Source organism: Trachypithecus francoisi, unplaced genomic scaffold (assembly GCF_009764315.1).
Source record: "Trachypithecus francoisi isolate TF-2019V2 unplaced genomic scaffold, Tfra_2.0 Lachesis_group21, whole genome shotgun sequence".
Taxonomy (NCBI): domain Eukaryota; kingdom Metazoa; phylum Chordata; class Mammalia; order Primates; family Cercopithecidae; genus Trachypithecus; species Trachypithecus francoisi.
The window spans coordinates 5,192,615-5,206,592 of NW_022681467.1; the positions used below are offsets into that span (position 1 = coordinate 5,192,615).

Genomic DNA, 13,978 nt, shown 5'->3' on the forward strand with positions numbered 1-13,978 from the left:
ACTCTGCAAACCAATGTCCAGGCCTGCCGGCCACGACGTCCTTCTCCGCTCTCGGCACAGGCGCCAAGCCGGGAGTCAGAGCTTCCGGGTACAGCTGCGGACAGAAGAGGAGGGAGCGGCACTGGGGCTTCAGCACCGAGTCCAGGGGGAGAGGCGAGCGGGGTGAGCAGCGACCGGCGAGCTGGGGTTCGCTGCACACCCATCACCACAGACATTTCAAAAAGAATTAAGCCTTTTGAAGTCAGCCAGAGCTGCGGTTTGTTAATTGACACTGTTCAACTGCGTGACAATTGTTACGCTCAGTGGGGGCTACCCACTCCTTTCCTCCCTCCCCCCTCTTTTTTTTCTTATAAAATAGGAGTTGACTCCTTGGTTCTCCGTTCTTCTGTGCCAAGGGCAGGATTTATTTAAGAAGGCAAGGGCTTTGGCGATTCTGTGCGTTGAAGTCTTTCTTATATTTGTGTGAATGTACTTCAGGAAGGCCGCGTTAAACTCTTTCTCTCCAGATCCCGAAGGGCCGCCGCTGCCCCCCTGTTCGGAATATGAGCTAGAAAGGCCCTCTTAGTGGGTCCCGTGACCTGGAGCGAGTTAGTCTTGAGACTTTGGGGACAGGGTGGGAGTCTTTCCCCTTCCTTGACACTGGGAGGAGCCAGGGAGCAGGGGGTTGTGGGTACGCTGCTAGAGGGAAGGTTCCAGACACGTCGGGAGTGGGAAACTTAAATTCCCCTCTCTGGTGTAGGCGCAGGCTTTAGCTCCAGGGTCTTTTCCGGGTAAGGTGTCGCTGCCCGCTTAAGATGGCATGATAGGTAGCAGGGGGACTCAGCGTGTCTTCACTCTCCACTTGGCCTTGAAGTGGGGAGGCTGAGCCGCGCCGCTCCCTGGCGATTCGCCGGGTCTCTGTTTCGCAAACAGCTCAATTGCGAGGCCCAAGTATACCTAAAGCAAAACCTCGGCCGTGGGCCTTCAGCACGGCCCTCCAGGGCTGGGGAAGATACCGCGATGCCCAACGGGCCACGCCGCCAGATCTGGCCTTGCGTATCCGCCTCCAAGGATCCAAGGCCGGCCTGGGGCTGTTCAATCGAGCCCAGGGAGAGCCCGGAGCTGCTCCATCACCGCCCCTGCCCCAAGGCGGTCGCGCCCTCACCCCGCGCCGCACTCCGCCCCCACCCACCCCCGCGAGCCTCTGGCCCCTGCACGCAGCTAGGGGGCTGTGTTCCATCTCCCACCTACGTCCCCACGGTGGCGTAACCGAGGAACCCTTTCCTGCCCAAGGCCGAGCCCAAGCCCAATCGTGGCAGCTTTTCCAGGAGGCAGGAACTGGGCGGTTAAATTCGAAGGAGCCGGAAAACACGTCTTGCCCGGCTCCACAGTTAGCTGCCTGCGCAAACGGAAGCGCTGAGCTACCCGGTGGAACTGCCGAGCCGCTCGCGAGGCTACTCAAACCTGGGGCCCGAGCCCCTGGAGCTGGCGGCGGCGGACTGCGTCCCTGGGGACACTGGAGGAGATTCCAGGGACAGCGTGGGTAGGCCTTTCCCCCCGCAGGCGCCTCTCACTGTCTTTAGGGGCCAGAGCCGGGGCAGCGCTTTAAATTAAGGTCGACCTCCAGCTCTGGGTGAAGTCTTCGGTCCGCCCGATCCCGGCCCAGGAGCCCTGGGTGAGGGTGGTCGGGGTTTGGCGGGGGCTAGCGGGTCAGCCCTTATGACAGATATTTCTACCCCCACCCCGATCGCTTCTCGATGCCGGCCCCGGGGCTCCCTCCCTCGCCCGCGCTCCCCGCACGTCGCCGTGTTTACCAGCGCGTTTTGTTACCCTGTTGGATTCCCGGCGGAGGGGCTGTAACCGTGTTCTCCTCCGACGGAAGCTAATCAAGTAATTTCCCCATCCCAGCCCCATCAAATTGCTCTTTAGCTGTTGAACCGCGGAGTTTTGCTCGCCTTTTCACATGCTAATCACGCCCATTCAGCGGCTCTCGGTGGGGCTGTTTGTCGCGGGGTAAATCTCCTTGTTTGCCCGCTGCATGATTAATTGATATTGTTGTCTGGCTTTTGTGGGTACAGCAAGGAGCTGAAAGGCGGCGCGTAATGGCTGCGCCGGGGCCGCTGGCGACATCATCGGGCTGCCGAGGTCCCGGCGAGGTCGGGCCGGGGCTGATGACATTATGGGCCCGATTTGGTTTTCCTTATTAGAAACATGATGAAAGACTTGGAGACCTCCGGTCTTACCCCCCCAACCGGGTGCAGAAACTGCACGGCATTTAAGCCACAAGCTCAGACAAAGCCCTGGTGTTTGCTCAATTCAGGGGAGAAAGTGGGTGTCAATTCCCCACGCAGGAGACAATTAAATCTTATTTCGGCGCACCCGGGATTTCAATAGAGTGGAACATGAACGCACAGCGTAGTGGTTTGGTTTTACAAAGAACAAAAAGAAAAAAAGGTTTTGGGGTTTAGCGGTTGTAAAAGCAGGAACCTTCTAAGGTTAAAACCCCCCAAAAATAAGTAAATGGAAGCCAGAGCCTCCCTTGCAGGCAGCGGTGGAGGAAAGTCGCGCAGAGGCGCTTCCACGCCAGGCCCCTAGTGATGCAGTTTGCGGAAACGCGACTCCCTTCGAATCGCAGGCTTCGGTGAAACACGGGGCTAACGCTGAGCTAGCGCGATTCCCAAGGCCCGCGTCTGCCTACAAGCCAATGTTTTATTTGACATCACTGGTCCCTGCTCGTGGCTGGTATTTTCTCGCCGACCACAGGTGTGCAGTCAAACCAACAAATTCCTCCGCCCCCTGTACTCTCCCACCCTCTCCCCTGAGCACTGGGGTTTTATCCTCTACGGACATCCCTAAAAACTTGAAGATTCAATTAAATAATTCCAGTTACGAAGTGCTACTACCGCCTGCTTATCGCAAATATTTCCTTCTTCGAGTTCTTAAAAAAAAAAAAAAAAGCAAAGAGAAGAAAAGAAACTGTCGCTTTCGCTTTCACTGCGCGCGGGGTAATTGATAGGCGCCATCGGAGGTCAGAATTTGCATAAGAATTAAGAGCAGTAAATTAATTTAATATTCCATGCACATCTCCAATTATTCCTGGAGACCTTTGTCTCCGCGGCTGCCAGAGAGGGGATTCAGCTGCTCTTCAGCCAAACAACATCTGTGCGGTTAATAATTTGATAAACAGCTCATACAAATAGTTTCTGAATTATCTGGCAGCCCAATGACTATTCAGTTTGGAAACGTTTTGGCAGGGTCTCCCGGAGTCCTCTGAGAGCCTCAGGCGCCCGCCCTGACAAATGTCTTCCTATCTTTTAAACATCAGCAGACGACAATGTGTAAAATAAGTAATTATCATTAAGTAATAACTCTAACCCTTATATATATATATATATATAAAGAAGCGCGCCTGAGTCATCAGGGTGTCAGCAGGTCGTCTGTCAGGTACCCCAAGATGAAGAAATATGTTGGGGAGTGGGCTGGGTGAAGAATGACCTGAAGGGGAAGAGAAGACCTGGATGCTGGCAGGGGCTGGATAGGGATGGGGAGCTGTGTTTTTCAAGGTCATGGATTTAAATTGAGTGACAATTTGTGCATGGAAATATCTGCAAGGAAGACTCACAGTTGCCACTGGAAAGGAACCAAAGTAGGTGGGCTACAGGGAGACCAACTTTCCGCTGTGCTGTTTCTTGAATCTTTCACTTTTCTCCCCACATGCAGGTATTGTTTATTTCAAATATAAATACAAGAAAATAAATTGTGTTTAGCAGAAAGCAGGGTAAATTATTTTGGCTGGATATTGTCCTGCCTGGCTTGGGGCTATCCTCCTCCTGACCACTGTCCTTCCTTCCTATCTTTACCTTCAGCCAGTGCACCCTCATCCTGATAGCAACTTCCCAGAAAGCACAGGTTTATCCAAAACCGTGGAGAGGGCACACAGATTCAGTCAAAGCATTGAGTTGGCCCAAACTGGAAAGGAGGCACTTGTAGGATGAGGCCATTGTGTTGTTAAAACAGGCCTGAATTTAAACACCCCTTGCTCTTCCTGTCTTTACACTAAAGATTTCATGGCTGCGATTATGTTCTTAAATCTTTCTGTTACCCAGAGCAGAGCCTGTTCCTGCTAAAAAGTCGAGAAAGAAATGATTTGATCTTGAATGAGACTCAGGATGCTCTAATTCGTGCAACCTGCACATTGCAACTCTGTTTACTCCAAGCCTGTATTTACCCTGGAATTGTTCTGCACCCTCTGCAATATAATAGGATGTTTGAGGAGGGTCTTTATCTCTCTGTCTATACATTCACACATGTTTGATATATACACCTCACCCATTCAATATTCTACTTTCTATTTCCCATACTGCTGACAATCTAAGTACTTGAAGCCACTGAAAACTACCTAGGAGTTCTGAGAAGTGTCAAAGCAGTAATATGCTAGAGCTTTGTCCTGGTACTCTAATGAGCCCGGGTAGCATTGCGCTTTAAATACAGACAAACCCTTCAGACTACAGGTTTAAATATACAACTTTACAATGAATACAATGCTTGCCTGGGCTCAATGGAAGAATTACTTTTCCAGAAAAGAAGACATTGTGTCACAAGAGTATGACAATAGCATTTCTACCAGGCACATTCATTTCTATTTTTAACATTTTCTTCTTGCATTTCATTAGTTTTTTCCCCCATAGAACTATAGACACTGCTGGGCCATGCAGGCTTTTACACATACAAAAATCGTCTCTGTTATTTATGATTAGGGGTCTCTGTCTGCATCCTATTATTAATTTCTGACTTTGATTCAGACTCCTCTAGTCAGCAGAGTGATTTGAAAACATTTCTTTTCTTAAATGGAACATTTTCAATCCTTTGGGGAACCATTCTAATTTTAAACACCAACATATTCAATTTCTTAATCTGCAGCCACTGGCGTTGCTCATTTTTATGTACAGAACCTACCCCCTTTGGCACTAGTTCATTTATGCTTGATATTTATCTTCTTTACATTTGTTTGACTATTTTTCAAGGCAGTATATGGGCAAAAAAATGGCTACTAAACAAGAAGGCAAGGAGCTTGGATTGTATTTTTGACTATGTAAGTAAAGCTACAGAACATGGAAATGTTGAGAATTTTTTTTCTAAACTAATGAGCCCTCTCCAGAAAAGCTGTCTGGATCCCATTAAAGTTGATGCATTTGGAAGGCTTATCCTGATAAATGCTTGGCTTTTTTGGTGATTAGACACATATTTTCAACACAGTCTACTAACTGAGACTGAGGTTTGCATTTGGAGGGAGGTTTGTTGAGCCTAACAGGAAATTGTTGGGGGGAAAAATCCAAAGTACCACCTTACTGTATAGAGTTCAAATCAGAGGTAACTGCTACTCTTGTTCACTTGCACAAAAATATTAGAAATATAATAGTGAGTTGTGTCCAATAACTTAAATGAAACAAACCTTGGTAATTTTCAACCTACATGTAAAAAATATATACCTCATATCTTGGGAAAAGTTAAAGAATGGTTAAAGCAGAATAACGATTTTAAAATTTAGTGCAATCTCTATTGAGCATAAAGGATTTTTTTGAAAATTGACATAAAAGAACAGTGCAGGGCCATTAAACAAATTTTTGCAATAAATCATTTGCTTTCATTGCCCCCCCTTTTCTATTAAATGACCATTTGTACATATATGGCCAGCTTAACCCCAAATCCAGTCAAAAAGTGAATTTGAAAAATTCAGGTTAGCATGTAAAAGTTATGAATAGGATCCACTTAGATAAACCTGTCTCCTCTCATTTTCTTCTATTTTAATATATACATGAGCTGTGCTGGGTGGGCTTAACTTTCTAGCATTTCCATCTGTGATACTGAGTTCAAAAAGAAACAGCTTTGTCGGCCTGTAGATAATTGGAAGCTACAGAAACAAGTTCAGGTTCTTGAGAGATGACTGGAAAATATCTCTGATATCCATAGATTTCAGCTAGCCCCCCGATTCTTTCCTCTGCCTCTCCTGGCCAGGATTCCAATCCGGCAGGTTGAGTGTCACATACGGGTACCCTTCCCATTGTTGTTGATGTGTGTGGTTTGTATGGTTTCTAAGACATTGTTTTGGTGTTTGTCAGTAAAGTAACAGGTGCATCTAAAAATCTATACCACGGGGCTACATGGGCTAGCAGTGAAGCTGGCTGGCTCTCTTTGAAAGCATAGGGCCTCTATGCTATTTGCTTTGGTCACAAAGTCCAATCGAGGAACCTCATGTAGGCTGAGCCTGAGAGGGCCTCCAATGGCTTATTCTGCTTTGCTGCTTCTGTGATGAGGGGAGATGAACCTTGCAGAATACCAGACTCTTCAACATGACATGTGAGCCCTGTCACAGTCTGGTTGGAATCCAAGTGAGGACAGTAAGGAAAAAATAGTGTGCAGAAAGGCTTTTAGTTCCACTTGTCCACTAACTAGCTGTGGACACTTTGGCAACAAACTAATCTTCCAGGTCAGAGACTCCTGTCTGCCACTTGTCATCATTTATTCTCTTCTTGCTGGGCACACGGCCGACCAGCTGAACTACGTTTCCCAGCCTCCCTTGCAGTGATACGAGGACCATGTGACTAAGCATTCACCAGTGGCATGCAAGTAGAAGTGATGTGTGTAATTGTCATCTCATACTTGCACCTCCCTGTTCCTTCTTGCTGGCTGGGAAGTATGCTAATGAGAGTCATGTACTGAGGATGGCAATAGTTCCCGAATGGCCTGGGTCCCGAGATGACTTCTAGGAGCAGAATCTGCCCTCCCATCCTGGACTGCTTATATGGCAAGAATAAATTTCTGTTTTGTTTGAAGAGCTGCATATTTTTGTTCATTTTGTTATAGCATCCACTCAAAGTAATCTCCATCCTGGCTTTATTTTTCTTAACTGCAAAATGAAAGCATCTTAGTTTGGGTTTCTCCAAAAGCAAGCAATCTATTACTGAAAGGTGATCTCTGGAAACACCAGTAGGAGAATGAGGTTGAGAGACCGAGAAGGGAAGGCAACCATTAAGGTGTACTATAAGGCAGGTTACCATTGTGGGCACCTGGAATTTAATTCTACTGTGAGCTCTGGGAAACAGTGTAGCATATACCTGAGCTGGAGTATTTATAGACCAATTCCATCAGTCACTGACTGAGGGCTACTCTGCTGGCATTATTTCCCCAGCACTTCTGGCCTGTTGCATAAGCAGAGTGAGCTTCAGGGGCCAAGAAAAAGCTCCCAGGCAGTGAAACACAGGTGCTGGTGGTTGGACATTGAGCTGGTACACACTGATGTAGACAGGTAAGGAGCTATCAACACTGACAGCATCTCCTGTGGAGGGCATCACATGGACTGCCTTAAAGATCTCCTTCCCACACTAAAGCTATATGGGCCTGATTTATCAATCTATATTCTTCTAGTTGTTAACCTGAAATGCTTGCTCTAGCCAGGTTGGTTTATCCAGTTTGGGGCTCCCTTATACCACATGCACTCATTCTCATTTTATTTATGCCACCTTCTCATGTGGAAAGCAGTTCATCACTCATGTACTCCTCTTTATCCTACTGTTTCATTTACCTGTTGCTGCTTAAGGAACCACCCCAAAACTTAGCGACTTAAAACAACAGCAGTTTATTTTCTTTTCAGAATTCCATTGGTCAGAATTTCTAGCAGGACTTGTTGGGCACTTCTCTAAGGAGGGTCAGTTGGGCTTATTTATGTGGAAAGTCCAAGATACTGTCTCACCTCCCAGGGCCTGTCTCCACATGAGCTCTAATCATTCTGTACCCTAGCATGGGTTTCTCTTCTGCATGGCAGCTGGGCTCCAGCGGGGAGGCAGTGGAAGCTGCTAGTCCTTTTAAGGTCTATGCAACCAGAAGTCCCAGAATGTTACTCCCATCTCATTCTATTGGTCAAAGCAAGCCACAAGGTGCAGCCAGATTCAAGGGGAGGGAAAAGAGGCTCCTCCTTTATTTGTTTGTTTATTTATTTATTTATTTTTGAGACAGAGTCTCACTCCATCACCCAGGGTGGAATGTACTGGCGTGATCTCTGCTCACTGCAACCTCACCTCCTGTGTTCAAGCGATGCTCGTGCCTCAGCCTCCTGAGTAGCTGGAATTACAGGCATGCACCACCATGCCTCGCTAATGTTTTGTATTTTTAGTAGAGATGGGGTTTTGCCACATTGGCCAGGCTGGTCTTGAACTCCTGACCTCAAGTGATCGGCCCACCTTGGCCTCCCAAAGTGCTGGGAATACATGTGTGAGCCACTGCGCCTAGACTATTTATTTATTTTAACAGATAGGATCTGGCCATGTGGCCCAGGCTGGCATGCAGTAGTGAGATCATAGGTCACTGCAGCCTCCAACTAGGACTACAGTGTGAGCTGCCACTCTTCCTGTTGATGGGAAGAGCTACATGGAATGGGAAAAACTAAGGGTGGTTATATTTGGATACTATCATGCTTACCCACCCCTCTTTCGACTTATTCAAATCTCCAAGACACATGCTATTTCATGTAGAAAATCTTTCCTATCATGCTAGTCCACGGGGGTCTTCCACGCTCACCCCTCAACTCCTAGGGCACCTGTTAGTATACACACTTGTTATTTTGTCTTTAATCATTTACTGTCTTGTGACACTTTGTTGCCTCTTATTGTTGGCTCTTCAAGGGCAGAAAATGCAAGTTAGAGCTTCAAGAACACTCTGTACATTTGAGTACATAGTGGAATCTCAACATGAGTGTCTGTGCAAAGCCAAAAGAAAGACCCAGAGGTAAGGGCTGGGTGGAGAGAGTGACCAGCATGTATCTGCCCTCAGGTTAAGATTAGATCAGTAGAGCTCATTTCTAGTATATTTCTCTAGTCTTCAACTGCTCATTCTGAAAATTAAATAATTCTGAAATCCTCCCAGCATAAGTGAGGCTTAGGTGATGCAAACATTTACATCAAGAATGGCCAAATTTGTTCCCACTGGAATGGATCACCTGGAAGGCTTTCCCTTCCCAAATACCATACCTCCCCTCCATCCCCATCATGACACACCATTCCTTTGGGTTAAGAATTGCCCTCTTTTATGATACAAGTACTGCCTGTTGGAGATGGAATGGGAAGGATAGGGTATACATTTGAATCTCTGGTGTCTTAGTGCAAATGAACAGATAAGAGCAGTGTTTCTCTTTCCCTTACAGAAGAGACTGGGACAGCATGAATGTGCTGGAAGATTAGTGGCTGCTGATGCTGAAGAAAGGAGAAATGAGGAGGAAGGGTCCCTGTGGACAAGTCATCTCCCTGCATTTAAGCCAGGCCAGTAGTCCGGGAGACGTTCTGAATGATGCATTATCCTAGGCACCAGAAAGTAGCCAATATTCTCACGGACAGCAGGGAAAAATGAACACATGAGACAGGGGAATATTCCAGCACCTGTGAACATGTTTGTGCAGGTTTCCTGTCAGTAGATGGCTATCCCTCAAGCCTTTGGAATCCAGTCTCCTGTGTTGTGATTGGACCATTCGTCATTGGATTTCCAATGGCAGAGTAATGCTGTGGGAGAAGTGGCTATGATGGCCACAGGAGGTGAATTAAGTATTATTGTTTTTTAGTAGAACCACTAAAGGAAGATCTGCAGGCAACTTGGGTGAGTATAAGAGCCAAAGATTGACAAGACTTCCTCAGATGCTCCTACTGACCAGTGGGGGCACTTCTACAGCGCCCCAAATATGTTCTCCCTACAACCCCTACCACTTTTTAGTTAAATGGCCAGAACTGTCCTTTGTATCAAAACTTACTTTAGTCTATCAATCAAAGAAGGCTTCCATAGCCCACCTCATGGCGAAGGATATCAGATACGTAAAAGATAATTGTTTTGACATATTTATTACCACAACTAGCAACTCTTTCTGCATTCATGTTGGCTGGTATGCAGAAAAGGGTGGGTGCTTTACAGGATTCTTGGAAATGTGTACGGGATGCTGGCTCCAGGGGAGGCAGAATAGAGTGTGGGCTCAGCCATGGGTCACATCCGGGTTTTAATTCTGCCTCTGGCACATGACTTTGAACACACTGGAAAACCCTGTTAGACATGCAAGAAGCCTTCTTCATCTGTAAAGGGGGAATAGCAATACTTAAGTCACTGGGTTGTTGTGAGTAATACATAAGTTAATGTATGCTAACTTTCTAGAAAGTTTCCTGGCACAAAGTTGTATTTAATAAATGATTTATAAAACAAGCTCCTTTTTTGGGATTAGTTGCCATCTGATCATCTAATCACACCACTGTGCTTGTAGACTGTGTGTATGCATTTTCTATTTAGCATCAGAAAATATGCGTAGGAGCCTGTGACTCCTGAGGATCGGGAAACAATACAGAGGATCTAGGATGACTGGCCATTCTGTTAATCGAAAAGAATCTTTTGGTGCCAATTTGAGGGATTCATAAAGAAAACAAGGCATTTAAGCCATAACAGAGAGGAATTCTCTTCTACCGTTGAAGTAACAGATGATCTGGTTATAAAAATTGGCAGAAGCTCTTGGATGGAGCTCTCCCTTCTACCTAGGGCATTCAGCCTCAAAGTGCCTACCGCCTGGGCATTCCCACTGTTACATTATTACAATCTCTTGTAAATTTGTAAAGAAGCTGCTTTCCTTTTGGATGACTCCTAGTTATGACAGTTACCCTTTTTGTTCTTCTCTGAGTTCCAACCACAGTGAGACTTGATCCTCAGATAGGAATGTTGGTAACACTCCTTTTTGTTCCATCTTTATTCCTTGATCAAGCTTCTCATGCAGTAGTACCCCCCGAAATAAACCAAGAGTAATCCTTCCAATCATCCCTTTCTCTTCCAAAGGGTATTTATTGGTTGATAATAGTACAGAATAGTACAGAATTTGCAGTGTCCTTAAACACTGGGTGGAGTAAACATCTCCTGATGGACTCTAATTGAGTTGAAGCACCATGACGAGGGGGTCTTAATCAGCGTTTTCCAGTTATTAATAGTGATTTGTCAGAAAGCCAAAACTGAGGGATTTTGGAAAGAAAGAACTCAGTCTCTTTACAAAACTCCTCTCTCAAAATTGGAAAGAGAAAAAAAAAACCTGGAAAAAATTAAAGAAAGACAAATACCAAAGAAATCTGGGAAATTGTTGGAAATGAATGTGCATACAGATGTCACTTTTCTGAAGGCAGTTAGATTCTTGAGTTTCAGTTCACTCATCATATTAATATGTGCCCATTGCCGAGGATGTATGCTTCCAAGAAAAATAAAGGCAAGTTTCTTGGCATCTGTGTCGCTATACCCTGCTGTGGAAAACTCATTGAAGAGCCATTCTTGATGGCAATAGGAAATGTAAATGAAATGGCCCCCTTTTTAGTATTTGGTTGAGATGGTCCTAATGTTTGGTGGAGTCATTAAACCTTCTCCAAGCAATATTCACAAAAATTAACAGAAGTTGTCAATTCTCAGCATCATTAAATTTATGTCAGTAGTCACCATCGGGGGAAAATAGAAGTCACATTTGCATTGCAGAGTGGCCTTAGTAAGAAACTAGGGCTGTAGCTTCACTTTTGGTGGGGGGGGTGGGTGGGAGGGTTTGCACAATCTCTTTACTAAGTTTTTAATCAAGTTGCTAGTCCACTCTTTCTTTTATGGAGCCATAGAAGTGTCTGTAATGAAAGATTAAAATGGTCCTGTGCAGTGGTTTGCAGTAGCTATGCCCAAATAAAATATGACAGCTCTCTCGAAGGGCCTATATGTAAGCAGAGGGAGCCGATAACAAGCTGCATTATGCTCTCTGTTGTGCATACTGATTGCAAATTGTGTGGGTTACCCTGGATGCCATAAAAAAAGGTGTGTGTGTGAGTGTGAGGGAGAATTTCTTTCCCCCAAATGATTATGCACCTCATGAATAGCAAGCAATGGAACATCGATGCTCAGATTTCCTGTAGCAGAGGTAACACACACACACACGCACATTTACACACTGACAGGCTAATGGCTACTTTCCCAAAGAGTGGTTAGAAAGAAGTAGTAAATGGGACTGTGTTGATGCCAGGAGAAGACCCGGGCAAAGATCAAGATACCAGCAACATATCGGATAACACATAATTGGCGGGTCACAGCCAAATGAGTGTAGTCATGCATCTCCGGGCAGGCCTTTGCTGGCGATAAAGACACTTGTAAACAATTCAGTCCCAGAACATGGCAATAATATGTTGATCCGGCGTGTAATGAGGTGTTCCTGGAATCAATAAGCAGTCATGGAGAGCAGGGAGCAAGGGCAGCGGCTGTCTTTTTGATGACCTTTCCTCACCACCAAGGACCTCATCTCCCCTGAAGAGGACTTTTCTCATTTTGCAGCAAGCTCCGAGTGTCAGAACTTCCATTCGCAGCCGGCAAATGAACAGCCAGGCCCTGCATGCTAATGAAGTCCAGGCTATTTTGCACCTTTTCATCCGCACATTATGCTCTTGACTCTGGAGAAGGTGGGAATTAGGCCGGACCCCGGTGTCAGACTGCCTGATGGCTCGGCTCCGGAAAACTGGTAATTGAAGCTGATGACTGATGCGAGGGAGGCCTGAATTTGGAAATAAACAGTTTCAAGCACTGCATGTCATTTCTAGAGAGACTGCTGAGAGAATGGAAATGAGCTTCGTTTCTTGAATCTAATGCAGTTTCTCAGCAGGAAAAACACCGTCTTTTAGACAACAATGCCAGTCATTAAGATTTAAATGTTCTGGCGATAATAGAAGAACTGGCCTTCCAGTTCACAAACAGCACTTATGTAAATGTCTTTCAACACCCAGATCTTCATTTAATCCACGCCCAAGAAGATAACTGTGTCGGAAAGCGGAACCAAACGCAATTCGGAGTCTATAAATATCGTTCATAAGGAGAGAGAGGAAAACAGTAAAATTGTTTGCCAACATATCACATAGCATTGCCTGTCAGCGCAGGAGAAAACAGCAGCTCTCTGTTGAAACAATGGAAGGACATTCAGAAGTCTACGTAAAAACACACTGAAGCCGCACTTTGATGATTTTTGTACTGCTGTATTTCATTCCAAATAATATGCTACCCTTTTAATGTGGAAATGGCATAAATATTTCCTACCTTATATGCAGAACCCATATTTGGACAGTGAATCCTCATGTTTAATATTGCAGGAGAAGCCCAAATCTAGACCCCCTTCGCTTGTAATCTTTTAAAAGAAGCTCTTTTATCAAGTATTTAATTTTCTCTTAACATCACTGGGTTGTCACAAAACCACAGACTAAACATGGCAAATTGTCTTAGTCCATCTCCCCAGTCGGCTGAGATTAATTGGACGTTTGCTGTATGCAAAAAGAATGACTCATAATCCAAATACAGACAGGCTTTTGCGTTTTAAGAGGCTTTAAAAATCATTTTTACTAGACATCCCTCCAGCCCAATTCTTCCTGTGCAGGTAAAACACCTTCAGGGAGAAAATTATGAGCCCAGCGAAGAGGAGAAAGAGACCACTGTTATTTATCATGGCAGGCCGGGAGTGATTCATGAATAACCATCGGTTTGCTTTTTTCTCGCTTCTCTTCTCTACCAGAAGTGAGGTTTTGATATTTCCGGCCTTTTTCCATTTAATGACATACATGATTCTCACAGGCAGTCTCTGGTTTGTTAGAGACATCAAGGATATCAGCACAACTTGAGAGAAACCAAAGACGCCTTGGGTGTTATTGTTGCTTCAGTTTAAAGGTAGCAAACCTATCTTGCAAAGGATCAACACTGAATTATTTCAACATTTCAAAAATATAGATAAGTAATACATTTCTAATAGCATACTTGTCCATACTGGATAGATCAATGAATATTCAGCAATCCTTTGCATGAAATATATGACTCTCAATGAGAAAAAGGTTAAATCTTACACATGCACGCACGCATACGCACGCACACACACAGGCACACCTACTCCTCACTGTGACAGTGTTGCTCCATTCTGACATTATTCCTGTGTCTC

At 45.3% G+C, this 13,978-nt stretch overlaps 1 long non-coding RNA gene across 1 annotated transcript; it reads left to right on the forward strand.

The window, feature by feature from the left end:
* Window positions 1-1,240: 1,240 nt before the first annotated feature.
* On the forward strand, window positions 1,241-10,212 carry LOC117068384. The gene is made up of 2 exons (XR_004431098.1): window positions 1,241-1,654; window positions 9,176-10,212. It is a non-coding gene; the product is annotated as an uncharacterized LOC117068384 (long non-coding RNA).
* Window positions 10,213-13,978: the final 3,766 nt, after the last annotated feature.